This window comes from Tenrec ecaudatus, chromosome 5 (assembly GCF_050624435.1).
Source record: "Tenrec ecaudatus isolate mTenEca1 chromosome 5, mTenEca1.hap1, whole genome shotgun sequence".
In the NCBI taxonomy this organism is placed as follows: domain Eukaryota; kingdom Metazoa; phylum Chordata; class Mammalia; order Afrosoricida; family Tenrecidae; genus Tenrec; species Tenrec ecaudatus.
Window position 1 is genome coordinate 104,116,618 of NC_134534.1, and position 27,850 is coordinate 104,144,467.

At 39.8% G+C, this 27,850-nt stretch overlaps 1 protein-coding gene and 1 non-coding gene across 4 annotated transcripts in view; both read right to left on the bottom strand.

Annotated features, from left to right (window-relative positions):
• The window catches only part of FANCC (FA complementation group C), a 375,212-nt gene that overhangs the window by 230,191 nt on the left and 117,171 nt on the right, over window positions 1-27,850 (bottom strand). The gene's annotated exons all lie outside the window — the stretch shown is intronic.
• Window positions 16,870-17,023, bottom strand: LOC142449573 (small nucleolar RNA SNORA62/SNORA6 family). The gene has a single exon (XR_012784711.1). It is a non-coding gene; the product is annotated as a small nucleolar RNA SNORA62/SNORA6 family (small nucleolar RNA).

Sequence of the window (27,850 nt, forward strand, 5' to 3'; positions counted from 1 at the left end):
TACCCCTTCACCTTGCCAAGCACGATATCCTTCTCCAGCGAACGGTCTAACTGGATTACATGAGACAAAGTCGTGCCTTCCTTGTCCCTAAGGAGCATTTTGTCTATACTTCTGAGACAGGTTTGTTTGATCTTTTGGCAGTCCATGGAACGGCCAGCACTATACTTCAAATGAACTGATTTTTTCTTTGGTCTTGCTTATTCAGTGTCCAACTTTCACATGCATATGAGGCAATTGAAAATATCATGGCTTGGGTAAGGCACACCTTAAGTCTTCGAAAAAACATCCTTACTTTTTAACACTTTAAAGAGGACTTGTGCAGCAGATAAACCTAACGCAATGTATTATTTGATCTCTGGTGACTACTGCTTTCGTGAGCATTGATTGTGGATCTAAGATGAATTCCTCAACAATGTTCATTTCTTCTCCATTTAACATACTATCTATAGGTTCATTTGTAAAGATTCTGTTTTCTTTTATGTTGAGTTGTAGTCCACGCTGAAGGCTGCAATCCTTGATCTTCATCAGCAGGTGCTTAAGGTCCTCCTCGCTGTCAGCAAGCCAGGTATTTTGGTTCTCATTAACTTGTTTAAATTTTCTTCAATTCAACCTCAACTTACATACAAGCAATTGAAAATCTGTACCACAATCAGCCACTGGTTTTAGCTGCTAATATTGAGCTTCTCCATCATCTCTTCCTACAGATGTAGTCACTTTTATTTCTGCAGATTCCATCTGGAGAACTCCACATGTACACAGTGACATTTTGTATTGTTGAAAAAGATATCTGAAACAATGTTGGTGTTGCAAAATTCTATCTTGTGATCTCTAGCTTCACTTCTATCACCAAGAACATATTTTCCAATCACTTTTTTCATTTGTTTCTGAATTTTGTATTCTAATAGCCAATGATTACACTGCATCTTGATTGCATGTTATTTTGTTTATTTTTTAATTCTTCTTTCCACATGAAATCTTCTATTTTAATTCCCCCGAAAAAAAACCTTTTTATTGGGGTGTAATACAGTTATCGTATCATTCTATTGTTCAATCACATCAAGCAGTATTGTATAATTGCTACCACAATCAATTTCAAAACATTCTCTTACTTCTTGAACTCCTTGATATCATCTCTCCTCCCCCACTGTACCCCCAGGAATCCTTATTCTACTTGCTATCTCTATAGGTTTATCAATCCTGGGTTTGATTGCATGTTTGATCACTTTCCAACTGAAGACTTTAGTAGAATTGAAATTTCTTCATCAATAGCTTCCGTCGTTGGTGAATAAATTTGAGTAACAGTTACATTACTCTTGATTGTGTCATTCCTCCCTAGAGAACCATATGGATGTCTATTTCAAAAATGGCCAATACCAGTCCATCTCAGCCAATGCCTAGAACAGAAATCTTTATATATTCCATTTCATTTTTCATGACTTCTCATTTTCCCAGATTCAGACTTCGTACATTCTAAGTTCCATTTATTATTTGATGCTTGTAACTGTTACTTCTCATTTTGAATCATGCTCCCTCAACAAATGAAGGCCTCAAAAGCTTTTATTCTCAAAGGTTTTCCTCTCGAAGGCTTGACTCCATTCATGACACTATGGTTGATTCTACTTTGAGAAGGAAGCTCTTCCTCAGTCACATTTTGAGTCCCTTCCATCCTCAGGGGCTCATCTTCCGGGTATCTCTAACAATGTTCTGCTTCTGCTCATGAGGGTTTTAGTAACTGAAAATGTTTCAATGCTATCCATAAGGATTTCAGTGGCTAATTCCCAGAAGTGCCCAGCCACTTCCTTCTTCATAGTCTGTTCTTAGTTTGAAAGCTCTCCTGAAACTTATTTACTTTGAGTAACCCTACCTGTATGTGAAATGCCAGTGACATACCTTCAGCATCACAGCAACATACAAGCTAACACATTATGACAAACTGACAGACAAGTAGTGTAGCTATCAGCTTCCATAAATACAACCTTTGAAACCTTAAAGGGTCACAATGAGTAAGGGTTGACTCTATGGCAGTGGGTGGGTAACAACTTCAATGATACTGCTGCTGTTGTTGTTGCTGTTGGGTGCCATCAAGTCAGTTCTAACTCATAGGGACCCTATGCACAATAGAATAAAACACTGTTCAGTTCTGGGTTATCTTCACAACGGTAGTTATTTTTTACCTCATTGTTTAGTTATTGTGTCAATCAATATTGTCCAGGTTCTTTCTCTTTTTCACTGCCTTTCTTTTATTTTATCAAGCATGATGTCTTTCTTCAAAGACTGTTCTCTCCTAGTAACATGTCCAAAGTACATGAGAAAAAGTCTTGCCAACCTCACCTTTAAGGAGCCTTTTGGCCATCCATCTTCCAAGATAAATGCTTGTTCTTTTGACAGACCAAGGCACTTAAAATAATCTTCACCAGCACCATTTTTAAATGCATGGAATCTTCTTCAGTCTTCCTTATTCAATGTCCAACTTTCACATGCATACAAGGAAACTGAAAGTACCACAACTTGTGTCAATCACAACCTTTGTCCTCAAAATGACATCCTTGCTCTTCAACACTTTAAAGGGTAATGTTATCATAAGCAAATGTGAACTCAACCTCAAGCTGCAGTTTCAGAAGTGCCTTCCTTACTAGAGCAATTTAACAAAGCCATTGGCGTGCAGAATGCAGTTAAGAAGTTGGAAAAAACATTTCTTCAAGGACACAGGACACTGGAGTGATTTCTTATATTAAAGCTATCAGGCTGACAGAATCTGAAAAGTAGGAGTATTCAGGTGCCTTAGACGTGTTCCACCTGGTGGGATTTACAATTCATCAACATATAAAGCATTTTATTTCAAGAAGTTTCTTGGGATCAAATATTCTGTATCATGCTAGGATATGCTCTTTACCATGAGGATACACAAGAAATTGGTATTAGTAATTCCCTCCAATGAGGATATCTGAGAGGATGGTGTAGAAAATGAACTTAGTTTCACTGTATATCTTTTGATAACTCTTCAATTTAATGTCATGTGTGCTTACTACTTACTCCAAATTTAAAATTCAATTTAAAAAAGATAAATAAAGTGCATGAAAACAGCTATTATCTTACAATTGCTATGACACACACAGCTTCACTTATTTTCCAGGCATTGAGAAGACAGCATACACTAATGGAAATGCCAGTCATTTACCTGCTCCTACCAATTTGCCTCCACCACTTGTCTATCAGTTTATGGTAGTGTGATGGCTTGTGTTTTGCCAGACTAGGATACTTCCAGACCAAGACACACTACTAGGAAGGAGAACCTGGGAAACCACTTTTCAATAAAATGACCAGTAAAATCTGTATAAGTGGCTTTGGAACACTGATGTAGTGCAGGAAGGTGAGTCACACAGGTTGCAAGACACTCAAAATATAACTGGGGGACAGATGGTTCCTCAAAGTATAGACAACCTTAATGGCATAGATGGAATAAAGCTTTCAGAACCCTCAATTTGCTGATGTGGCATGACCTAAAATAAAAGTTGCAAACCTCCATTAATAATCTGAATGTGGAATGTATAAAGTCTCAATTGGAAAACTAAAAGTCATTGAAAATAAAATGGGACACATAAAGATCAATATCCTAGGTATTAGTGAGCTGCAATAGATTGGTATCGACCATTTTGAATGGGACAATTATATGGTCGACTATGCCAAGAAGGATGAAATGAAGAGAAACAGCAGTACATTCATCAAAAGGAACATTTCAAGTTCTATCCCTAAGCACAATTCTATTCCCATATATCTTATACCATCGATTCAATTCTAGCTCACTGTGATCCTATAGGGCAGAATAGAGCTCCTCCACAGAGTTCCAGAGACTGTAAATATCTATGGAAGCAGACTGCTTCACCTTCTTTCAAGGAGCAGCAGATGGGTGGGTTCCAACCACAAACCTTTAGCTTAGCAGCTCAGCCCTTAACTCACTATGCCACCAGAAATCCTTATGACTGTGTCAGTGGCTAAGATAATATTCATATGCTTCCATGGAAGACCGCTTATACAATTCTTCAAATTTACACACGAACCACTAATGTCAAAGATGAAGCAATTGAAGATTTTTACTAATGTCTGCAGAGTAAAATTGATCAAAAATGGAATTAAGATAATTTGATACTTATGACTGGAACATGAAAGTTGGAAAGAAAAAAAGGTTTATGTGTTAGGCCAGGTTGTTTAGAGAAACAAATCCTGTGACACTCGTCTATGTATAAGAAAAAACTTTGTATCAATCAGTAACTTATGAAGACGGCATCCCTGCCCAATTGAACTCCAGTCCATAAGCCCGATACTAGTTCATAACTTCCTATTCAGACTCATACCGCGACATACAATGATGTAAAATGCAGGAATCTCACAGCTCAGTGGGTACCTCCTCATGTGGACTCAAGATCGGTAGAAACATGGCAGGGCAACGGCAGTTCTCAGGAAGCAGGAAGGCAAAAGGGCTGAGAGAGAGGGAGGTTCCCATGAGAGCCACACCTACAAGGTAGTACAATCAGGCTGTGACCTGAGTGACCGGTTGGATTCTACTGCTATACTTTCATAAAAATTCAAGCTGACATAAAATCATCTAACTACCATAGATTCATAGTTGGAAAATATGGCTTTTATGGTAAAAACAATGAAAACTGCAAAGCTAGAATTTTGTAAGACCAATAAGTTATTCATAGAAATATTGGTTTTCAATAATATAAATGACAACTATGCACATAAACCTTACTCAACGGAATACACAGGAATTAAGTCACTTATCTGTGAAAAGGGACAATGGAAAAGCTCAACAATCGTACGTCAGAACAAGGTCAGGGGCTGACAAAGGAACAGACCATCAGTTGCTTTATGCAAATTTCATGTTGAAATTGAAGAAATTTAAAACAGGTCTATAAGAACCAAAATACAAGCTGGATTATATCTACCCAGAATTTAGGATTATCTCAAGAATAGGTCTGAGCCCAAGATATATTTGTGAGCTCTCCAGAGGAAAGAAGCCTCCAGTAATTTCCCTGTATCCATAAATAGAAGGATGGGAAGAAACTGGCTACCAAACAGAGTTCATTAGAGGGCTGACAATAGATCAAAATGATAAACCTGATTTGGACGGTTAGAATCTTGTCAGTTGATCCCGTCTGATGCACATTGAGTCTGATCTGGTTTTTAACATTTTCTGTGTGTGCGTGTGTGTGTTTCATATTTGGGGTTTTATCTCAGACGTATTTTGTCATTGGGGTAACCCTCTTGAATTTTTGTTATATGAGTTTTTTGTTGTTGCAATATCTGAGACTCAGAATTGATGAGCCTCTAGCGATAGTTTGTTAGACCAAGTTGATTAGAGAAACAAATCCAAAGACATTCAAATATGTGTAAGAGAGAGCTGTATGTGGAAGAGGAATTGTACATTGACAAAACAGCCAGCCCAGTCTAAGTAAGTCTATTAGCCCATAGGTCCGGTACTAGTCCATAAATCCCTCTTCAAACTCATACAGCACATGCAATGATGCCAAATGCAAGAAGATCACAGGCCAGTGGGTGAAGTCTTGTGAATCCAATGCTAATGGAGGCATCTCAGCATGGGCACAGGTGTCCACATGGCTCCTCCAGCTTTCTGAGTGGCTTCTCTACGGGAAGGTGAAGCAGAGAGAGAATGTGGCCTGTCTCCAGGAAGAAGAGAGGAAGTTCCCAGAATCCTCAAGGGAAGGCCATGTCCACAAGGAGGAATCATCAGACTGTTACCTGATCGACAGGCTAGACTCCACCCCTTCACTCTTAATACCCTTAAATTGGCACAAGATTATACAGCTACCACAGAGAACAAGTAAAATACGGGTTCCTGGTGGGGGATAGTGGAGAGGCGGGGTTTAGGAGAGTTGATGTCAAGGAGTTCAAGAAGGAAGAGAATGGTTTGAAACTGACTGTAGAATCCATTGTACAATACTGCTTGATGTAATTGAACTATGGTCAGTAACTGTATTAGCTCCCAATAAAACGGTTTTGAAAAATGATATAAAATATAAAACTATAGATTTGAATATTAATGAATGAAGAAGACCAAATAAGTTGTGGTACGATATACATGAATGAAAAAAGGAAAAGGTCATTAAAAATACAAGAAAGAAAGAAAAGATAAAAATGAATGTTTGAGGAGATTCTGAAACTAACTCTTGAATGATGCAGAATAATGAACAGAAGTAATTGTGAAGTAAAAAAGCTGAAAAGAAAATTTTAAAGGTTACTCAAGAAGACAAATATATAATGAAATGTACAAAGTCCTGGAGTTAAAAAAAAAAACCAGCACCCAGCATTTCTCAAGCTGAAAGAACTGAAGAAGAAGAAGAAAAAAAAAACAAGCTTTGAGTTGCACACTGAAGGATCCTCTAGGCAAAATATTGAACAATACAGGAAACATCCATGGAAGATGAAAGGTACATCCATGGAAGATGAAAGGTACCAAAAAGAATTGGTCAACAATCAACCATTTCTAGAGGTAGCACATGATTAAGAACTGAAGGTACTGAAGGAAGAATTTGAAGATGCACTGAAGACATCATCAAATAACAAAGCTCAAGGAAATGACGGAATACCAATTGAGATATTTCAGCAAAGTATACAATGCTGGAAGAGGCAATTTCTCTGCCAAGATGTTTGAAGGACAGCCAGATAGACAACTAAATGAAAGTAATCCAAATTTGTTCTCATTCCAAAGAAAGGTGATCCAACAAGTGTGGGAATTTTTGAACAATATCATTTATATCACAGGCAAGTAAACTTTTGCAGATGATATTAAAAGTAGTTGCAGTACTACATTGACAGGGAACTGCCAGAAAGTCAAGCCAGATTCAAAAAAGGAGAGATGCTTTTGATGATATCAGATGAATCTTGGCTGAAAGAGGATACCAGAGAGATGTATACTGTGTTTTATTGCATATGCAAAGGAATTTGACTGTGTGGATCATAATAAGCTACAGATAGCATTGCAAAGAAAAGGACGTATGATTGGGAACTCCATAACACTTAGTCGTACTCATGTGGAACCTGTAAGTAGACTAAGGCTATCAGTTGAATAGAACAAGATACTGCATGATTTAAAATTAGGAGAGTTATGTGTCACGGTTGTATCCTTTCATCATTTCGATTCAATCTGTATACTGGGGAAATAATCCAAGGATGAGAACTATATAAAAAAGAACTTGGCATCAGGTTTGGAGGAAGACTTGTTAACAACCGGCAATATGCAGGTGACACATCTTGCTTGCTGAAAGTCAAGAAGAATTAAAGATCAGAGAATGCAGCCTTCGGTATGGATTAAATATCAACATAAAGAAACTAAAATCTTCACAAATGGAGCAATAAACATAAGAGTTATCAAGAAAATATTAAAATTGTTAATGATTTCATTTTACTTGGATCCATTATCAATATCCATGGAATCAGCAGCTAAAAAGTCAAAGGATACATTGCAGTGGGCAAAATCTCCTGCAACAACCTCTTTAAGGTGTTAAAAATGAAAGATGTCATTTTCTGGACTATGGTATTTCTGATTTATGCTGTGGTATTTTCAGTTGCCTCATGTATGCAAAAGATACACAATGAACAAGTAAGACCACAGAAGAATTGTTAATTATGAATTATGGGTTTCTAGAAAAATAGAGCTATCTTTTCTTTAAATCATTTTATTGGGGCTCCTACAGCTCTTATCACAATCCATACATCCATCCATTGCGTAAAGCACCTTTGTACATATGTTGCCATCATCATTTTCAAAACATTTTCTTTCTACTTAAGCCCTTGATATCAGCTCATATTCCGCCTCTCTCTCCCTCATGAACCCTTCATAATTTATGATTTTTTCCCCCATATCTTATGGTGACTGATGTCTCCTTTCACTCACTTTTTTATTGTCCATTCCCTCTGGGACCATTGTGATCAGTTTTCTCCTTCTCCCTCCACCTTCCGTTTACACTCCTGGTATCACTACTCTCATTATTGGTCCTGAGGAGTTTATTTGTCTTGAATTTTCTGTGTTTCCAGTTCTTATCTGTACCCGTGTGCATGCTCTAGTCTAGCCAGATTTGTAAGGTAGAATTGGGGTCATGATAATGGGGGGGGTAGAAGCATTAAAGAACTAGAGGAAAGTTGTATGTTTCATTGGTGCTATACTACACCCTGACTGGCTTGTCTCTTCCTTGTGACCCTTCTGTAAGGGGATATCCAATTGTCTACAGATGGGCTTTGGGGCTCCACTCCATACTCCCACTCATTCACAGTGATACGATTTCTTTGTTCTGGGTCTTGGCTTAATACCTGATCCCATCGACACCTCATAATCACACAGGCTAGTGTACTTCTCCCATGTGGGCTTTGTTGCTTCCGAGCTAGATGGCCACTTGTTTATCTTTAAGCCTTTAAGACCCCAGATGCTATATTTTTTGATAGCTGGGCACCATCACCTTTTTTCACCACATGTGCTTAGGTATCAATCTTGTCTTTAGCGATTGTGTTGGGCAGGTGAGCATCACAGAATACTGGGTTATTAGAACAGAGTATTCTTACGTTGAGGAAGGACTTGAGTAGAGGCCCAATGTCCATCTGCCACCTTAATACTTAACATATAAATACCGTATATACTCGTGTATAAGCCAAGTTTTTCAGTACAAGAAATGTGCTGAAAAACTGGGGTCCAGCTTATACATGGGTCAGTGGTACCCCAGCGAGGTGTAACATCGCCCTGGGTCCCCCCCACCCTGAGGTAACGGGACAAGTGCCCATTATCTCACAGGTGATTGCCATTTCTCCACTGTTCATTCAAAGCTCCACTGACACTGCAGGGCTTTGAATGTTCGTTTATTCACATCTAACCAATCAGAGCTGTCCTATGATATGTATCTTTGAATAAGCCTTTTAAAGACTGTGTGTGAAGGATGTGGCATGAATGGATGTCATCTGGTCAAGCCCGACTAACAAAAGGAGGAAATCTCATGAAGCCTGACACAGAGTTAAAAGCAAAGTGGGTTTGAGATGCATGGGAAGACATTCCAGAAGACATGGTGACGTGCCTTCCAGAAATGTAGTATTAGTAATGCTATGGATGGCAGTGAAGACTGCACTTTGTATGAAAATGACAGCAGTGATGGTGATGACAGCGATCTCAGTGAGGACAGCGTCTATGATGACCTCACACCAGCTGAAGCTCTGCATTGGGATACAAATGATAATGAGGAATCCAGTTTTGAAGGATTTTAACTCTTTACATTTTAGCTTGATTGCTGATTGAGCTCAGGGAATAGTACTCTTAAGGTATCATTGTTGATACCTTATTGTTTTTGTTGAACCCATTTTCCACTTACTGTGCTGGTTTACTAATGTTAAATGACTTGTCCTTTTATTTATGGTTTTTATTTAAAATAAATATTTAAATACATTACCCCACTGATGCCTCAATTTTTAGTAATTTCAGTTTCATTTGTTTTGATTATTGAAACCAATAGCTTCTGCATTTTCCACCCTAGGCTTACACTCGAGTCAATCAGTTTTTCTGGTTTCCCAGGTAATAATTAGGTACCTCGGCTTATACTCGGGTCGGCTTATATTCAAGTATATATGGTATATGTACATAGATTTATTTCCCTATCGTTAAATATAAATATATTTACATATTACCTGCCTGTATTTAGACCTCTATAAAGGTCCTTTGCCTCTGGTTCTTTCCTCTATTTCCTTTTACTTTCCTAGTCCCACTTTCATGGTCAGCCTTCATCCAAGTTTCAGTAATTCCTCTCGGTTACACTGCCCTTGATCAAGCCCCACCAGTCATCCTATACCCTCCTCACCACTAATTTTAGATCGCTTGTTATTCCCTTCTCCCTGGGTTGGTTGATAACCCCCTTCCTTTCCCCTGCCTCCTCCCCTCTTCCGTGTACCCCTGGAACCATGGTTCCATTGTTTTATCCTCTGGATTGTTTATCCAGCCTGCCTTATCTACATAGATATGCAAAGATAATAATAAGCACAAAAACAAGACAGAGAAAAACAAAATAATAAATGAAAGCAAAAAAAATAAAACAATGACAAAAAAGTAAAAGCCTATAAATATTTTCAGGTCTGTTTGTTGACCTTTAGGAGTGTTTTCCAGTTGAGTCTGATGGGTTGCTATGTTCTAATCCCAAAGTCTATTTTTGGTATTTCCTGAGGACTTCCTTGCTTTAGGGCTCCCCTTGCTGCTCAGACAGCTATCATGGAAGAAGTATAGTTAAAGTGTTCCATAGAAATGAGATGGAGAGATTTAACCTCATGTCATCAAGAGGAACCAGTCCTTGGAGAAGCACCATGTGGGAAAAGTACAGGGTCCCTGAAAAACCAGGAAGACCCTTAAGGAGATGGACTGATACAGAAACTACAACTGGGTTTTAAGCATAGCAGCAAGTGTGAGGGTCGTGCAGGACCACGTGGAGTTGCTACAAGTGGGAACTGATTAACAGCACTTAACCATGATACCCGTTACCCAATAGCAGTAACATCCGAGTGGGGCCTGGAGCAAGAGTCACTGCTAACTCAGGCTCAAGCACACTTTCATTCAGCCTGCAGGACCCAGAAAAGCCCGTGCTGTGGACAATGTGTGTGGCTGATCAGGATCCTACACGAAGGCTCTGGCAGTGCTCAGAAAACAGAATGATCTGCCAAGCCATGGAGCTGGGTGTGCCCAGTAGCACTCTATCATCAAAGGCAAATTACACCTCCTGCTAGAGAAATGCATGAATTAGGTTTTTTGGACCGTAGCTATATTTCTAGCTCGTTATGTCATATAATTTCAAAGACTCCATTCTCTTTCATTTCCCCTTCTCCTGCTCTTTGCATATATGCAGTGTATTATTAGTAGATAAGTTTTCTATTTAGTCCATAATTTGTTGAATATAAGAGAAAAGGAAAGAGTAATTGACACTATCCAGAGCTCCCAGACTAGAAGTGAGCTGCATTACCCAAGCATTACTTTGGATTATCTCTGTTTCTGAAGGAGGAGAAAGCTAAATTAGGTTTGCTGGAAGTGCTTTTAAAATGCTATGCATGGAAAGTGGTATGCTTAAATGTCTTCAGTAGGCAACTGGTAAAAGATAGTAAATATATGTCATTTCTGTATGCCTATTATCCCTTTCTTGTTACTTTGAAATATTAGGGAGGTTTAAAACATTCGTGGAAAAATAGAACAAAAAGATCACGGCATTTTTCCATGCACTTTTTAAAGCCTCCTCAAAATGCTTTTCACTTTGAAGACCTTGCCTCCTTCCTGTCCTTATGGTCTTGGTGGGTCTATGGCTCATGGTATGTAGAAGTAGGCAAGTCATGTTAATCTAAGACATAAAATAGGAGGCTTAAGGTTCTATATTTTAGCTCTTTGGGTTCTAATGTGCATTGCAATGGCTACACAGAAACTCACAGATAAAATTCATGATTAAAGGGTTTATTAAGGAAATTAACAAGTTGTAATGCTCTGTGAGAAATGCTCAAGGCAGTCATTTACATGTCACAAAATTCTGGTCTGCTAACAAATGCCCAAGCTCTGCTGTAAACATTAACCTAAAAGCATTCAGCTCTAACTGCCTGGGTCAGAAAAGCCAGCTTCCTGAACTGAGTGCTCAGCGGCATCCACTCTAGTGACCCTCAGCCCAAAGGCACTCAGCTCCACTTCCTTTGGTCAGCCAGTCCAATTTCCCTAATTAAGTGCCCACGGGGACCCTGTTCCACAAGGCAGGCTCCTTGCACAAAAGCACTCCTCTTAACTTCTCTGTTTGTTGGAAGTCCATCATTCTGTTGCATTTTTTGGATCATGGTTCTGCTGCTGTTCTTCTGATGTTTTAGCTGTTTTCTGGATCCCATAGGACCGCTGTGCAGGGATTTGGGGTCCAGAGGACATGCTCTACTCCTACCTCTTGCTGGTAATGAGATCCCTTCTCTTGTTTCTCAGAAGGCTCATTTGGTCCACAGCAGAATACCACTGCAGAGAATCCTGTTCCCAATTACTCACTGGTGAATCCTATTAGTATCTTCACCCACCTTCTTACCAGACCCATGCAAGAAAGGGACATTTGGTAGGAGCTAGAAGAGCCACATTAAATAATCCACTGCCCCGCAGGTCTATAAAAAATAGAGCTATGTTTATTGTTTGATACCACACCAAAAAATATCAGGCTTTCACCAAAAAGGGAGAGTAACACCATTGTGCTTAAAACATAGGGTATGTGGTACAAGTGACGTTTGTCTAGATTTCTTTTTATAACTTTAAATATGAAGAGTAGAGACAACAATGAAACCCCCCATGCTCTAAGTATTTTTTATTTTTAGAAAAATTTACATCAGATTAAAATACTTTATATATCTCCCTTACAAAGATATTTTTTAAAAGAACACAAAGTAGGCATACCTCTTTTACACTAAAAAAGAAAATAATATTATCTAATAGTCGATCTTTTTAAATTTCTCAACAATTTCCTTTTACATTTACTTTGTTTATATCAAGATCTACAAATTACATATGATCACTATTCATAGTTCTCTCAAACCTACCTAATCGGCCACAAAGACTTCTCTTTGAAAACAAAAAGAAAAAACAAACTTTTCCATATCCGTAATCCACAGGAGAAAACAAGGCATTCGACCTAGATGATTCCCCACTCTTCTGCATTTGGCTGATTGCATGTCTGTGATACTATTATCTACCCCTATAATTCCTACAAACTGACAGATCTAGAGGGTTGAATAGATACAGGTTCAATTATTTTACAAGAATGCATCTCTCATGCTTTGTAAACTTTGAATCAGATCAAAAGGCACACATATGTCTTCTTATCTCACATTTCATAATGCTGAGATTGATCAGTGGATTCTGGTATTTTCAACCTAATCAACACTTTAAAAGGTTTAACATCAACCTTTTCCCTAATGGTCTAATGAGCCATTGGTGATAGTTTCAGATCTGAGTTTATACAAAAGGGCTGAGTTGTGGGTGGGAGTAATTGTTACAGAACTATGAACAAAAAATTTTAATTTAATTTTTTAAATTAAAAGATCATTTTATAGGGGGCTCTTACAGCTCTTACAACAATCCATTCATCAATTGTATCAAGCATATTTGTACATATGTTTAAATTATGTTTTTGAGTGAACTCGGTCTCAAGTCAAGTCCCTGCATGTCAGAGAAGAGCTGTGTTCCACAAGGTTTCCAATAGCTGATTTTCTGGAAGTGGATTATAGTGCTTTTTTCCCCAAGCACCTCTTTGGTGAACTCAAACCTCCAATCTTTTGATTAGCAGTACACTAACTCTAAGCACCACTGGCTTCTCACTGCCATCACATGAATTCTGCCTCACAACAATCCAATAGGGCAGGGTAGAATTGCCTCTGTAATTTTTTACAGGAATAAAATGCCTTATGTTTCTCCTGCAGAGTGGCTGGTGGTTTCCAACTGATGACCTAGTGGTTAGCAGTCCAAAGTGTAGCCTCTACACCTATAGATTTAGATCCATCAAAACCAAAGAAACAAATGTATTGCTGTTTAGATCCGTCAAAACCAAAGAAACAAATGTATTGCAGTTATGTTTAGCCAACTCTGGATGGTGCGGAGTGGGTGGACTAGGCCGGTACTCCATAGGGATTTCAAGGCTATGAATCTGCTGAAGCAGATCCCGAGGCCCTCTTTTTCTGAGGTATCTCTTGGTAGGTTTGAACGGGTGGGCTTGAACTGCCAACCTTTAGGAAGGCAATCAAGTACTTAACCATTTGCACCACTCAAGACTCCATGGGGTTGCAAACACACTGCTTTGCTAATTTTATCTATCTCCCATTTTTATGATGTTTCTTTATGTACGGATGTTTTAAACATTTCAACAATCCTTTCTCCAATGCATGTCTCTCCAACAGAGATTTATGTCTCGCAGCAGCAGCCTTCAAATGCAGACTTCTGTCTCTTTTTTGCTGGTCAAGAAATGCCCTGAGGGGAAAGAGCAGGCAGCCTGTCTGTTCACTACTCTGCAGGCCCCTTCACTCCAGGATTTAACCAGAGACCTATGCGCCTCCAAAGTCCTCCAGTGTCTTCAAAAGATATTTTGTCTGGTTCTTAATTTTAAGTTATCTTGATTAACTAAAGAAACAAAATGACACTGTCATTGAGTCAAATTTGACTCATAGTAAATCGAAAAACAACAAACCTCAATGCCATCAAGTTGATGCCAACTCATAGTGACCCTATAAAATAGGACAGAACTGCTCCTGTTAGTTTCCAAGATTGTAACTGTTAATGGGAATAGAAAGCCCCATCTTTCGTCAGAGAGGTGGCTGGAGGTTTTGAACTGCTGACCTTGCAGATCACAGCCCAGCACATAACCACTACACCACTAGGGCTCCTAATAAATCTAACGAGCAGAGTAAATCTGCTCTTGGAAATCCAAGGATTTCAAAAACTGTAAGTCTTTATAGGAGCAGACTGCCTCATAATTGTCCTGCACAATGGCTGGTGGGTTCAAACTGCTGACCTTACAATTAGCACCAGTGTACAATATACTATGCCACCAGGGCTCCTTATTAACCAAAGTAGTAGTATTGGTAGATCATATGATTTTAAACTACTTTGCAGCTAAAAGAAAAAAAATTAATGGTAGTAAGAAGTATGAAAACCTACAGAGATAATCAAAGGCTAAAAAAACATAGTGTTGAATTATCAGAAAAAGATCCTTACACTTGGCTGCTGAGGCCAAAGGAGGCAGTCATTGATCTTGAGAAAGTGGTTAAAAGGTCAGCCTTGCAAGTAAGGAAAAAAACAGGACAGGCCTTCCAAAATGAAGTCTGGTAAACCACCATGCACTTTGTGGCCCAAAATGCTGCACCCTGAAAGGATGGAAAATAAATGAAATTATGGAGCCCCCAGCTTGCTAGTGCTGCCAGGTGCCTAGAAGATGCAAACAAAAACAAAATTCCAAAGACTGGGCAAAAACCCAAAGAGAGGCCCAAGGGATTCATGAGCTCACTGGGTGGAGGGTGACTGGTGAGAGCATGCTGCAGTTATGCTAAAGCAGACACAAGGAGGCAACCCCCATGCAGATCCATAAAGGTGTGTCTTGGAAAACAGGATGATCCTGCAAATTCCTAGTCATTGCCACTTCATTCACAAAGGCACCTTTTAAACAAATGTTAGTTAATCTGCAACTCTGCTGAGCAATTGAAAACTATAGATACTGATTCACATTTGTTCCTGCATCTTATGCTCAGCAATATTCACTACAGTCGATGTTGCAGCATGTAATTTGCTAATATTACACATTCTCCTGCTAACTCCAAAGACAAAGAAAGGACTTACAAAGATACTGATAATAAAAATAAGAATGAAACTAATAGAAAAAACACTCTACTTTCATTAGAAATGACTTAACGATGGTGTCGTCCACATAAATCAAAGACTAACTGCACATATCTTTGGCTCAGAGTCATTTCATTATGTTTCTAGAAAAACACCATTTATCATAGTTTATTTCCTAGAATAAAAAGGTGGGTTTTCAATGACTCAGGATTTTAACAAGCATCTTGCACAAACATACATTGTGCATACTAATATAAAAAACCCAAACCAGGCCCACTGGCATTGAGTCAATTCTGACTCATAGAGACCCGATAGTACAGAACAGAACTGCCCTGTTTTGGTTTCTGGAGCTGTAAACCTTCCTGGGAGTAGACAGTCTCATCGTTCTTCTGAGGGCAGTGGTGGTTTTCAAATGGCTTATTTTGTCGTGAGCAGTCCAACACATGACCCACAGCACCACCAGAGCTCCTTATAACACTACCGCAAAACAAATGGGGTGAAAATCACCATTTTCCACTGCTGGATGATTTTTCTTGTAATACATTTACCTAGACCCTCAGGAATCAAAACAAACCATTATTTCACTTTCTCTATATTATACACTGACTACAAACAACAGAGCCGCTAGTCCCCTCAGAATGTATTTCCAACAGAAAATAAAATGCCTTCCAGAAATAAAGGGAAGTCCTGTGAGCAGAGAGATCTGGGAGAAAGCGACACAGGCAGCGAGGGGTCCCACTCCAGTGTTCAGTCCCATTTCCTGTCTTGTCCAGGGGGATCTTTCACAAGCAAGAGTTGGGAGGGAGGACAGGAAGTGGCCAGGGAAACCAGCCAAGGAAAGGCAGAGCAAACAGCAGAGATAGTGAAAATGGTGTCAGTTTAGGATCCCTGCACTTGCCAGCTTTCCATCATTTATAAACTGCTAGGAGATTATTCTTTAGTTTGATAAGTACTGTTTTATGAATTCAGATCACCACAGTATAAAAATACATTACTGTCCATGAGTTTTCAGTCACAGGCTCAGATTTCAAGCACATCAGGAAAGAAAGCGGTAATACTATACCAGGGCTCAGAGGTTGGCTTTTTCTGCCCTGAAGAAAGATGGGTTCCAAAACTACATGGCAATGTGCTTCATAAGGATTATGAGTTCAGCAAGCACAATTAACTAGAGTGGAAGAAGGCAATAAAAGCACTAACCCACTTAAGTAGTGGCTGAAGAAAGATAGCTAAATGGAAAGAAAGAACTGGATCCCAGGATGGAGCAAAGTATCTTTGTGCATTTAAAAGGAACACTACAAGTCCCAAATTCATCAATCAAGAACAGTAAGAGTCCCACAGGGAACAAATGGTTCTCAAAGGTCAATGCTGATGCGAACTGCCATCCAGTTAATGACAACTCATTGCAACCACAAAGGATAAGGTAGAATTGCCCCTGAGATTTTCAGAGACTGCAATTCTTCTATTTATTTATTTATCTATCTATTTATTTGTTTGTTTATACTTGTAGCAAGGATTACTATCAAACTCCACTCATTGGGTCAGAGACCTTTGTGGTGTTAGTGAAAACCTTGCCCATCATGTAGCACACTACCTACACTTGTGAGTTCATCGGCCAGCCACTGGCCTCAACTCCAGAGACTATCACTCTATGGAAGCAGAAAGCCCTGTTTTTCCTCCCATAGAATAGCTGGTGGTTTCAAACTGCTGACCTTGCAGTTAACAAACCAAAGAGTAACTTGCCAGGGGTCCTCAAACTGCGGCCCACGGGACACATGTGGCCCACCAAGGACATTTACCCAGCCCGCCGGGTGTTTTTGCCCTGTTTTCCTTTTGTTTGTTTTTATACTTCAAAGTAAGATATGTGCAGTGTGCATAGGAATTTGTTCATCGTTTTTTTTAAACTATAGTCCGGCCCTCCAACGGGTCTGAGGGACAGTGAACTGGGCCTCTGTTTTAAAAGTTTGAGGACCCCTGCCCTAAAGGAACAATTCTACTCTATCCTATAGAATCAAGATGAGTCAGAATTGACTTAATGGGAATGGGCTGAATTGGAAAGCGAAGGCCCAAGTAGGGCTATCCAGGATGTCCATTCCACCACAGTGTTGGACTAGTGACCCACTTCTCATTTAACATGATGTGTCATTATGTCTCTCTCCTAATTTACTAACTTTCAGGATGCAAACCCTGTTCTATAATTTAACCTGGGACTTTCTGGTCCTCTACTAGCACCACTGATGTAGAACACTTTGTAGTTAAATGCCTGTCACAACAATAGACAACTTTAGAATTAGACTCCCCTGGCCCAGATTTTCTGGGGGGGGGGGATAAATTCCTACTCAATTTATATAACGAGGTACCTTTAAAATGCTGTCAAAGGCAACAAGTTGTCATAGATGTGAAGAAAAATTCTTTTTTTAAAGTTATGTAGTCTTTATTATTATTGTTTTCCTCTATGGCACATTGGAGGTAATCTAGAAAACCATGTATGCAAATGAGACTAGTCAGTGTTACATTGGAAATAGAGAAATTCTAAAATAATTATTATAAATGAATCATTGTCACTGAAGCACAGTCTATTCTTATTACTGATGGATCTCTTATTCACAAATTCCCCACCGGCTAAAATGTACTTGCAATCTCCAAATCAACACTCAAACCACATCTGCAGGCATTCTCAGGTGTGCAGAGCAGAGCCCGCTCACAGCCGAGATGGGACAAGAGCTCACTCTGCCTTCATTTTTCAGTTCTTGTGCTGTCAACACATCTTCTTGTCCCACTCTATTCAGTGATGCATTTTGGACATGTTTGTGCTTTCTATTGGCAATTTCATTATTTACAATGGTGCCCAAGCATAATGCCAATGTGATGCCTACTATTCCTTAGCACAAAAAGGCTATGCTCTTCTTACGGCTAACTCGTGTGTTCTAGATAAGTTTTATTCATGCCTGACTTTTTGTGTTGTTGGCTCTGAGTTCATTGCTAATGAGTCAACAAGATATACAAGGGGAAGTAAAAAAACATTGCTTCTCGGGTTCCTGTTCATATATGGGTAATTTAGTTCAAGCAAAACTCATTTAAACATATTAGGCTATCAGGAGATGGCTGTAGAGACGTTCTCAAAGTAACACATTTGTCTAAGGAAACTAAAAGAAAGTACTGCCAACTTACAAAAGTCCAATGGCCAATAGCACACTTCATGGAGAAAAAATGAAAACATTTCGTGAGAACAGGAACTGGGCAAGGATGCCCCCATCACCACTCTTATTCATCAAGCTGCAAGTCTTAGCCACAATGATTAGACAACAGAAAGAAACCAAGGAAATAAAATTGAGCAAAGAAGAAGATAAGCTCTGGCTATTTTCAGATGATATAATTTTATAGAGAGAGAACTCCAAGGACTCCACAAAAAGACTCTGAAAACAATTGAGTGATTTGGTAAAGTAGCAGGATACAAGATTAGCACGCAGAAATCAAGTGGATTTGTAAACACCAATGAAGACAGCTCTGAAAAGACAGCAAGAAAACAATACCTTTTACAATAGCCACACCAGATATGAAATATCAAAGAATAAATCTAACTAGAAAAACAAAAGACCTGTAGAAAGAAAATGACACCACACTGTTAGACAAAAACAAAAGACACCTACAAAAAATGGAAGAATATCCCATGTTCACAGAAAATGTCGATACTATCTAAAACAATATATAAATACAAAGCAATTCCCATCCAAATCCCAACTTAATTCTTTACTGCATAGGAAAAATTAACAACTTCATAATTCAAAGAGACCTGGGAAGAGCCCTAGATAAGCAAAGAACTCAAAAAGAACAACAAAGTAGAAGGCCTTGCACTATTCAACCTCAAAACCTATTACACAGCCCCAGCAGTTTAAAAATCCTGGAACTGGCACAATGACATATATAGAGACCAATGGAAAACCATAGAAAACGCATAAATAAAAGCATCCACTTACAAAAGGCTCAACCATAAGAACCATTTTTTGAAGATGACAAAGGACCCACGGTGTTTTGGTATGCTGTATGTACGGTCTCTATGAACCAGAACCTATCAGATGGTACATAATAACAAGAGACAACTGATTTTGACAAAGGATAAAAAAAATGGGGAAAAGACACCCTCTTCAACAAATGGTGTTGGAAAACTGGATTGACATTTGCAAAGGAATGAAGCAGGAACCATACTTTGCCCCATACACAAAGATGAACTCCCAATGGATTAGAGACCTAAATGTAAACCCCAAAGTTATAAGGATCATCAACAAGAAAATTTGGACAAACTTAAGGGTCCTATTGCTGGGCATATATATACCGCCAAATATAACAAACATAATCTGTGGGGGGAAAATAGATGAACAAGACTTATTAAAAATAAGACACTTATGCACATCAAAACAGTAAAATGAACACTCATGAAATGGAAAAATTTTTTTAACAATGACAAGGGTAAAGGGACTAATTACTAAAATCTATAGAATTATGCAACACCTCAATGAAAACAATCAAGTTAAAAGGTGAGCAAAAGACATGAAGAGCGAATTCACCAGAGAAGACACTCAAATGACCAACAAAAATAGAGGAAATGCTCACTATCACTAGCCAGTCTAGAGATGCAAATCAAAACAACAATGAGATATCATCTTATACCAACAATCACCAAATTAAAAAACAGGAAGCAACAAACTTTGGACAGGGTGTGAAGAGATTGGAAAGTTCATACACTGCTGGTAGAATTGTAAACATGTACAACCATTGTGGAAAGCAATGTGGTGGTTCCTGAAAAAAAAACTAGGTATAGAAATTTAGCAACACCTCTACTGGGTTTATACCCCAAACAAGTAAGAAACAATATAGATCTATGTACATATATTTCTATCTAAAATATTATGGTAGCAGACGGACATTGGGCCTCTACTCAAGTACTCCCTCAACACAGAACTCTTTGTTCTAATAACCAGGCATTCTGTGATGTTCCCCTTCCTGACACAATCGCTGAAGACAAAATGGTTGCATAACCGAATGTGGTGAGGAAACGTGCCCAGCTATTACACGACAATAGCATCTGGGATCTTAAAGGCTTGAAGTTAAACAAGCAGCCATCAAGCTGAGAAGCAACAAAGTCCACTTGGAAGAAGCACACCAGCCTGTGTGATCACGAGGTATCCACAGGCAGCAGAAGACCCAAAACAAACAATCATATAGATTCAAATGAGAGGAGTCAGCCTGGAGACCAGAAGCCCATCGGTAGACACAGGGAAGGGTCACAAGGAAGGGTTGAGTCAGCAAAGGTGCAGTATAGCACCAACGAAGAACACAACATTCCCCTAGTTCTTTAATGCTTCTCCCCTGCCCCCACCACCATCATGACCCCAGTTCTACCTTACAAATCCAGCTAGACAGGAGCATGTACAGATAAGAGCTCTAGACACACAGAATCCAGAACAGAAAATCCCGCAGGAAAGGTAATGGGAGTAGCGATACCAGAGGGTAGGGGAAGGTCAGGGGAGAATGGAGTAACCAATTGCAATGATTGACGTACAATGTCCCCACCCCAGAAATGTGGGTGAAGGGAGGCAGTGGACAGTGTAATATATGAAAATCATAATAATTCATAATTTTATGTGGATGGCTACCTTAAGGGTTCATGAGGGTGGAAGGGTGGGGAAGGAAGAAAAAAAATAGGAGTTGATACCAAGGGTTCAAGTAGAAAGAAAATATTTTGAAAATGATCATGGCAACATATGTACAAATGTGCTTAATACAATTGAGGTATGGATTGCTATAAAAGTGGTAAAAGCCTCCAATAAAATGATTTTTAAAAAAGAAAGAAACAGAAAACGAACAAATGCTTTCCCATTTTCACTGCAGCACAGTTCATAACAGCAGCAGGCTGGAAAGAGCCCCGCCGCCCATCAGTTAAAGACTAGATAACAAAACTCTGATATATGTGTATATGTGTGTGTGTGTGTGTGTGTGTATACACACAGTCATATCAAAAAGAGTTGTAAATTTATCACTATAATAAGTTTTAGAACATTTTCTTCATCCTTGAACTAACTGTTATTAGCTCCCCATTTCTCCCCGTGCCATTCCCCAAGGAACCATTAATCCAGTTATATCTATATAGATTTACCTATTCTGGAGTTCACATACAGAAAAACATTTTTTTAAAAAACTCAACAAAGTAAAACAGATAAAAACCTCCGCTTTCTTTTCTATTGATGTTTTTCTCGGTTTCGTTTGGTCATTGTTGCTGAGTCCTTTTACGTTTTGTTTTGTTGTTTCTCGTTGCTTTTAGGTTTTCCTGTATAGGGAAGTCAGGGTGAGTTGGGGTAGGGAAGAGTAGATTAGAGAGAAATGGTCGTCAACAGCGATGGGTCCAAGAGGAAGAAAATGTCCCAAAGTTGACTGCAGTATTGACTGCACAACTTTTCTTGAGATGACTAAACTATTGAATTGTGTGATGCATTAATATAATTAAAGTGTTGCTCAAACAACAGCTAGCTCAAATAACTGATCGTTCCATCAGACTTTTAAGCAAGATTGAAGCTAATGAAGAGGATTTGATGAAACAAGTCATAAATGGGGATGAGTCATGAATTTAACAATATGATCCAAATAGCAAGGTTGAATTAAAAAAAATAATGTCTTCTGAGGGGATCTGGTGGGCCAGTGAAATTCAGGGTAGAGAGGTCAGCTCAGAAGGTGATGGTGGCTGTCCTGGGGAATCCCAAAGGGCTTTTGATAGGTTTTCTCAAAGAGCACAGGACAAGCATAGGGTTCATTATGATGTTTTAAGAAAACTGAAACCCTCATTAGAAAAAGGCCAAGGAATTTTTTTCCATCATGGCAATACACCTGCTCAGAGGTAGTAAGGACTGTCCTATGATAATTTCACTGGAAAACTTGCCCCTTTACATTTGATTTTGCTCCTCAAATTGAAAAATGTTGAAAAGGACATGATTTGGGCCACTCGAATGACCAAACTGCTGTTTTAACAAGTGTAAATAAAAAAGGCGGAATTGATTTAGGGAAGGGCTAGAAATGAAAACACTGCTGGTCTGAATGTATAGATGTGGACAAGCAGTAGCTTCATATTTTAATATTTATATTTTACGATTTTATATCAATACTTTGTGACTTATTCTCCATAAGGTTTTAGTATAAGAATACCTGCTCCCTAGCCCCGTGTCCACTGCCCTCCTCTCCATGGCAATCTTCCCAGAGCCCACTGCACACACTGTTCGTTTCTAACCCCTCTACTGCTGCTTCAGACCCCACTTGGTCCAGAAATCTGGGGGCCACACATCATGGGGAGGCTGCAACCTTCCCCAGGGCCATAATGCGAATCTTAATTAAGACCGGAAGTGTTTTGATGTCAAGACCCCTCAGAAAAATTAAAACCCAAGACTACAGACACACATATTTCATGGTACCTGCCTGCAGCAGAGAGAGTTTGAAATTGCTTTCCTCTGGTTTGTACTACATTTAAGTTCAGAAGCAGAAGGGATGAGTCCCTGTATGCCAAAAAGAAATACAACTTACTCGAAAACGACAATCTGATAAAGCATTATTATTGTTATTGTTGTGTTTTGGTTTTATGTTTTTCATTTCCCTTGATCATAAGTCAACTGAAGTACCTTCACCCATGAAAGAAGCACCATGAAATAGAGAGCTTTGATAGACAGAATATTATAAAACAGCATTTATGGAAGAAGAAAAAAGAGACTAATCAAATATCTAACCTCCAATCAATGCTATCAGCTAGGGGCACAATGGCCTTCTCAAAAAATACTCAGAATCGCTAGAAACATGAGCAAATAAAAAATTTAAAGGGAGCATAGCGGTTATGCTCTGGGCTGCTAATTCCAAAGTCAGCAGTTCAAAACCACCATCTGCTCCACAGGAGAAAAACTGGGCTTTCTAATCCTGTAAAGAGTTACAATCTTGGAAACTTACAGGGGCAGTTCTACTTTGTCTGACAGGGATGCTGTAAGTTGACATCAACTCGATGGCAGGGAGTGTAGTTTGAGTTTTATGTCCATATATGCTTAAGTTTGACAATGTTCTTACTATTCCTTGCACAAATTCAGATGCCAAAAACTTAATTTACTGAGAGGCAATTTTATCTTACTCCATTGTTTTAACTAAGATTGGTTAAAATGAAGTCAATGCTCTTTCCCCTACTGATAAAATGAGGTTTTAAGACAAGCTCCACTAGGGAGAAGCTGATTTTTTTTCTCTGTGGTGTCCTCAGCAGTTCACCTCTGAGATAGTCTAACCATAGGCCTGAAGTTTGCTGATAATTTCAAACTAATCAAGACTATAAACAAAATCTGGGTCTGAGGAAGCAACTTCAATCCAGGTGCAGAATCCATTCACTCTTCAGAAAACTTTGCAAAGAATTAAGGATGTTTAATCGAGCAGATAACTCTCCTTGGAGTTTTACTGAGCTCCGTTTTCCAACTTCCTATCCAATGATGTAGGGAGAAGCACTCTCTGGACTTGGTTTTAAAGCAGCACTTTCACCACAATGTTTGCCTTCAGAGCTGCTAAGATGGGAACATTTGGCTTTGTCAGTCTTACCTTGTGTGTTGTCAATGACAGGTCACTAGATTAGGGACAAAGGGGCTGCTCTTCCCTAATGTCTGCACTATGTGAAAATTAGATGTCCATGCCACAAGAAAGGGGTTGGAAAGGAATCAGGCACACTAATTAGACACCTGTGGGAAAATCCAGAACTGTGCATGCTCAGACCCAAGTCACCTAGGCCCAAGTGGGAAGTACACCTGGGCCCCTCACGATACTAGGCACACCAGGACATGACATTACACAGGTGTGCTTAAACCTGGCCAATTAAGGTCGGCCAATACCCTCAACCATGCCTCCCCAGCCATTAGAGATAAAAGCCAGCCACAGGTGTGCTCTTGCAGGTTGGGAGGGCAGAGGCACACATGTGCCACGGGAACCCTGGGGCCTGAGCTCCCCCTCAGGCCTCTCAAGGTTTCCTGCTCTTGGTTCTCCACGTTTGGTTTCCATGCTCCCATTCAGGTGGTTTCTTGTGCTCTCCTGGAGTGGCCATCTTCAGTCTCGAGCTCCTGCATGGTCCCCACACGTCCTTAAAAGCTTTCCAGAAGTAGTGGGTAGTTTTTGAGACTGTAATACCTGAAACTTTCCTTTGTCTCATAAAAGTCACTTAGCTTTACAAAAGTACTTCTGCCATGTAAATTCATTCAGTGTTGTGAAGCAAAAACCAAGGTATACCACCCCACAAACCTAGCATCCTTGATAGAAAAAGAGCAGTCGGAGCACAAGTATCAAGAAACAGACTCCATGGGGAAGCACAGTCTGGCACGCGTCTCCAGAGTGGAGGAACAATGCAGAAGTGGAGAAGCTCCCGATACGAGGGTAGCGGGAGGAGATAAACCTCGAAGGTGGAGTCTGGTGACAAGGGTTGGGAGAGCATCGTATATTGTCCTGATTGGCGAGTATGAATGAGGCAGGGTGACGCAGCGTCTGATACACAGGGAAGGCTTTGGTACATGCAGGAAGATGTGGGTGTGGAGAGAGAATGTGACAGGAATATGGAAGGAGACGCTTGTAATGGCCAGGTGCTGTTTGACACTCCTCTGGACCCATTACTCCCTTTTGATAATAGGGCGGAAGGTCTCATCTTCTGTAACTGCTTCCTGCTGGACAGAGGAACAAAAAATGTACAGCTATCCTGTCTCGGCGTAGTTCAGTGAGCACCTTAGGGGTTGGAACCCAGCCATGTACAGCTCCACGATTTCCAAGGCCAATTATGTCTTCCCATGTGGGTCCCACATCTCCTAACTCCTTTAGACAGTGTTAGACACATTCCTTTCGTTGTTTTACCTTTTGTGTAACTATGCCCAGTTGATTAACCACATAACAACATTCCTCGCCTGGGAAAATACAAGTTTCCCCCTTTTTTGAAATGTGAAAATTCAGGGATCACCTATTTTGTAATGCCACACCCGCTAGGAAATGAATCTGAGTTTGTAGTTTGAGAAGCTCACCTATTTCCTCCATTCAACGCTAAGGTAGCTTGATAGTTTGTAGTAAAAATGAGTAGCAGTTCCATTTTCTTCCATTCCAGTTCCCAGAACTGCTATTATGCGAGTTCCAAGGAGAAAAGGGGCTACTACTGCTCTCTTGCGTCTATATACAAATATTTGAGAGGATTCAGATGCGTATTTCAGTAAGGGGTTTTGCATGTCCTGTTCATCTAGGAAACCTATGTGGGGAATGAGACCTATTGGGATGCATAATCCTGTCCATTCAGCTGCTAGACAAATATGTCACATAAGAAAAATATTCAAGATGAGGTACTTTGAACCTCAGTATTTGGCCAAAAGAGGGATTGACTACAAGAGTTGGTAGAGTTGGTATGGGATGTAACCTTGCAGGGACCAGGAGGCAGATGTTACCCATGAAGATGGAACTGAAGATGCTAGATATTTTCTTTGTTAGAAGGAAGACATAACCAATACTGTGTGGTGAGCATTGTTAGGCTAAGAAGTTGGTGGGTGGTCTTAAGGAGAGATGAAGTGAATGTCTGGGAGTCAGCTTGTTGTGCTATTTTCCTGAGTCTGGCTAGGTCTATTGGTTGGTATAAAGCCAGTGTCTTAGTTCGCTCCTTGAGTCTTTTGATGCCAGTCTGGGTTATTTGTACATATGTTCAGAGACCCAACAAATATATTGACCAAGCGTTGCAGGACATCTGGTTGGTTTCATGCCCACCCAAAACTCGGTTATTCTGCCTGTCCAAAATTTGCTACTTTCTTCCCAGCACCACTATATCCACGTGAGTTTTGCACATCATTGGGAAAGATGAAATGATGTTTAAAGGGTGACATTGTCTGAAGGGTTCTTAACAATTACAGGGCAGAGAGGCGTCTGTTGTCTACATACTAATATAAACATGAGAGAAGACCCAGGAGGAAAATAAAAACCCAGTATACACTTATAAGTAGACAGTGTGGCCTTGGGTCCACTCCTTTGGAGACAAAGCTCCTAAACCAATGCCCCCAAAAAGGAAACCAGTGAGAGGTACCCCAATGAGACAGATAATGCTAAAGGGTTCTCCTGAGACTAGACTAGAACAGTAGCTCATCGGATAAACAAACACAGCAGGATCTCTAATGCTAGAAGAGACGGTGGGGCTAAGCAGCAGACTAGAAGGAATGAGAAAAATTCTATTTCCTCACAAGAAAATAGCATAAAGGCACCGTGTAACCAGAGGTCTTTAATCCACGGCAAGATGGCTTCAGGGGTATTGTTAGGAAGATGGAGCCAGGTCATATCCTCAAGAGTGCACTCACGGAAGGTCAGAAATTGGTGCTGCAGAGGTGTGGGCATCTGGCTCCTTGGGAATTTGAGAAAGTCTAGGAAATAATTTGAGCATGTTGGTCCTAGTCCCTAGAAGGAGTAGGAATCAGTGGATTAATCTCCTTATTAAATGAATTAGATGAGAAAAATATAGACTTGGGAGGAAATGGTTTGATCATTGAATGGTGTACCAAGAGGGTTTCCCTAACAGCTTTACTTCTGTGGGAGTAGTTAGAAGGATTGTGCATGGCCCTTCCCATTTAAGCACTAGGGGAGTGGGCTATCTTGATTTTAGTAATACTTGTTGTCCTGGGGAAACTGAAAATTGTACCTTTCCAGTAGGATAAGGTTGAACTTAGGTGTAAGTTAGCTTGTTTCCTGAGACTATGTCTGACAAGATTTAGAGTGGGTAAACAGTCTCCTAATGGAGGTGATAAACAGGGAAGTTTCTTAAAAGGGTCTGCCATATATTAACTCAAAGGGGCTCAGAAGGGGAGGTGTGAGGTGTGGCTCTTATACACATAAGGGCAAGGGGTTAGGCTGAATCCAGGGCAGATGAAGTTCACGAGATAGTTTGGATAAATGAGATTTAAGGATGTGATTAGTTTTTTCTACTTTTCCTGGTGATTGAGAGTGGTAAGGTATAATTCCATTGTATGTTGGGAGCCTAAACTGTAAGCTGAATTATTTGAGATGAAGGCTGGACCACTGTCTGATTGTAGGGAGGCAGGCAAGCCAAAACGGGATGTGATTTCATCTGTGAGTACTTGGGTAACCTGTTTTGCCCCTTCCAAGATAGAAGGAAATGGCTCTACCCATCCTGAGAAAGTGTCAACTATTGTGAGCAGGTATCTGACCCTTTTATGAGGGGGCATGTCCGTGAAGCCGATTTTCCAGTCTTGTCCAGGAACAGGAGGGCCTGGTGGGTGGGAAATGAGCGGGGAGGAATTCCTCCCTGAGATGATGTCATGGAGCAGATAGTACATTTTTTTTCTTGTGTGATTTGTTGAGGATAAGAAAAGATGCAACTTTATTAATTGCAAAAGAGGGTGGTACCCCATATGTAGAATGGTATGCACATCAGTTAGAATGGATACTACCTGTATGTCT